This window comes from Amia ocellicauda, chromosome 2 (genome assembly GCF_036373705.1).
Source record: "Amia ocellicauda isolate fAmiCal2 chromosome 2, fAmiCal2.hap1, whole genome shotgun sequence".
In the NCBI taxonomy this organism is placed as follows: domain Eukaryota; kingdom Metazoa; phylum Chordata; class Actinopteri; order Amiiformes; family Amiidae; genus Amia; species Amia ocellicauda.
In genome coordinates, this window is record NC_089851.1 from 1,375,001 (window position 1) to 1,377,500 (window position 2,500).

Genomic DNA, 2,500 nt, shown 5'->3' on the forward strand with positions numbered 1-2,500 from the left:
TGTGTCTGTCTGTCTCTGTCAGTGTGTGTGTGTGTGTGTGTCTGTCTGTCTGTCTGTCTCTGTGTCAGAGTGTGTGTGTCTATCTGTCTGTCTCTGTCAGTGTGTGTGTGTCTGTCTGTCTCTGTCAGTGTATGTGTGTGTGTGTGTGTGTCTGTCTGTCTGTCTCTGTCAGTGTGTGTGTGTGTGTGTGTCTGTCTGTCTCTGTCAGTGTGTGTGTGTGTGTGTGTCTGTCTGTCTGTCTGTCTCTGTGTCAGAGTGTGTGTGTCTATCTGTCTGTCTCTGTCAGTGTGTGTGTGTGTCTGTCTGTCTCTGTCAGTGTGTGTGTGTCTGTCTGTCTGTCTCTGTCAGTGTGTGTGTGTGTGTGTGTGTGTGTGTCTGTCTGTCTGTCTCTGTCAGTGTGTGTGTCTATCTGTCTGTCTCTGTCAGTGTGTGTGTGTGTCTGTCTGTCTCTGTCAGTGTGTGTGTGTGTGTGTGTCTGTCTGTCTCTGTCAGTGTGTGTGTCTGTCTGTCTGTCTCTGTCAGTGTATGTGTGTGTGTGTGTGTGTCTGTCTGTCTGTCTCTGTCAGTGTGTGTGCGTGTGTCTGTCTGTCTGTCTCTGTCAGTGTGTGTGTGTGTGTGTGTGTGTGTGTGTCTGTCTGTCTGTCTCTGTCAGTGTGTGTGTGTGTGTGTCTGTCTGTCTGTCTCTGTCAGTGTTTGTGTGTGTGTGTGTCTGTCTGTCTGTCTCTGTCAGTGTGTGTGTCTGTCTGTCTGTCTCTGTCAGTGTGTGTGTCTGTCTGTCTGTCTCTGTCAGTGTATGTGTGTGTGTGTGTGTGTGTGTCTGTCTGTCTGTCTCTGTCAGTGTGTGTGTCTGTCTGTCTGTCTCTGTCAGTGTGTGTGTGTGTGTGTGTCTGTCTGTCTGTCTGTCTCTGTGTCAGAGTGTGTGTGTCTATCTGTCTGTCTCTGTCAGTGTGTGTGTGTGTCTGTCTGTCTCTGTCAGTGTGTGTGTCTGTCTGTCTGTCTCTGTCAGTGTATGTGTGTGTGTGTGTGTGTCTGTCTGTCTGTCTCTGTCAGTGTGTGTGTGTGTCTGTCTGTCTGTCTCTGTCAGTGTGTGTGTCTGTCTGTCTGTCTCTGTCAGTGTGTGTGTGTGTGTGTGTCTGTCTGTCTGTCTCTGTGTGTGTGTCTGTCTGTGTCAGTGTGTGTGTGTCTGTCTGTCTGTCTCTGTGTCAGTGTGTGTGTGTGTGTCTGTCTGTCTGTCTGTCTCTGTGTCAGTGTGTGTCTGTCTGTCTGTCTCTGTGTGTCTGTCTGTCTGTCTGTCTCTGTGTCAGTGTGTGTGTGTCAGTGTGTGTGTGTGTCAGTCAGTGTGTGTGTGTCAGTGTGTGTGTCTGTCAGTCAGTGTGTGTGTGTGTCTGTCTGTCTCTGTGTGTGTGTGTGTCTGTCTGTCTCTGTGTGTGTGTGTGTCTGTCTGTCTCTGTGTCAGTCAGTGTGTGTGTGTGTGTCTGTGTCTGTCTGTCTGTGTCAGTGTGTGTGTCTGTCTGTGTCAGTGTGTGTCTGTCTGTCTGTCTGTCTGTCTGTCTGTGTCGGTGTGTGTCTGTCTGTGTCTTTGTGTCAGTGTGTGTGTCAGTGTGTGTGTGTGTGTGTCTGTCTGTCTGTCTCTGTGTCAGTGTGTGTGTGTGTGTGTCTCTGTGTCAGTGTGTGTGTGTGTGTGTGTGTGTGTGTGTCTGTCTGTCTGTCTCTGTCAGTGTGTGTGTGTGTGTCTGTCTGTCTGTCTCTGTCAGTGTGTGTGTGTGTGTCTATCTGTCTGTCTCTGTCAGTGTGTGTGTGTGTCTGTCTGTCTGTCTGTCTCTGTGTCAGAGTGTGTGTGTCTGTCTGTCTGTCTCTGTCAGTGTGTGTGTGTGTCTGTCTGTCTCTGTCAGTGTGTGTGTGTCTGTCTGTCTGTCTCTGTCAGTGTGTGTGTGTGTGTGTGTGTGTGTGTGTCTGTCTGTCTGTCTCTGTCAGTGTGTGTGTGTGTCTGTCTGTCTCTGTCAGTGTGTGTGTGTGTGTGTGTCTGTCTGTCTGTCTGTCTCTGTGTCAGAGTGTGTGTGTCTATCTGTCTGTCTCTGTCAGTGTGTGTGTGTGTCTGTCTGTCTCTGTCAGTGTGTGTGTCTGTCTGTCTGTCTCTGTCAGTGTATGTGTGTGTGTGTGTGTGTCTGTCTGTCTGTCTCTGTCAGTGTGTGTGTGTGTGTGTGTCTGTCTGTCTGTCTGTCTCTGTGTCAGAGTGTGTGTGTCTATCTGTCTGTCTCTGTCAGTGTGTGTGTCTGTCTGTCTGTCTCTGTCAGTGTGTGTGTGTGTCTGTCTGTCTCTGTCAGTGTGTGTGTGTCTGTCTGTCTGTCTCTGTCAGTGTGTGTGTGTGTGTGTCTGTCTGTCTGTCTCTGTCAGTGTGTGTGTGTGTCTGTCTGTCTCTGTCAGTGTGTGTGTGTGTGTGTGTCTGTCTGTCTCTGTCAGTGTGTGTGTCTGTCTGTCTGTCTCTGTCAGTGTATGTGTG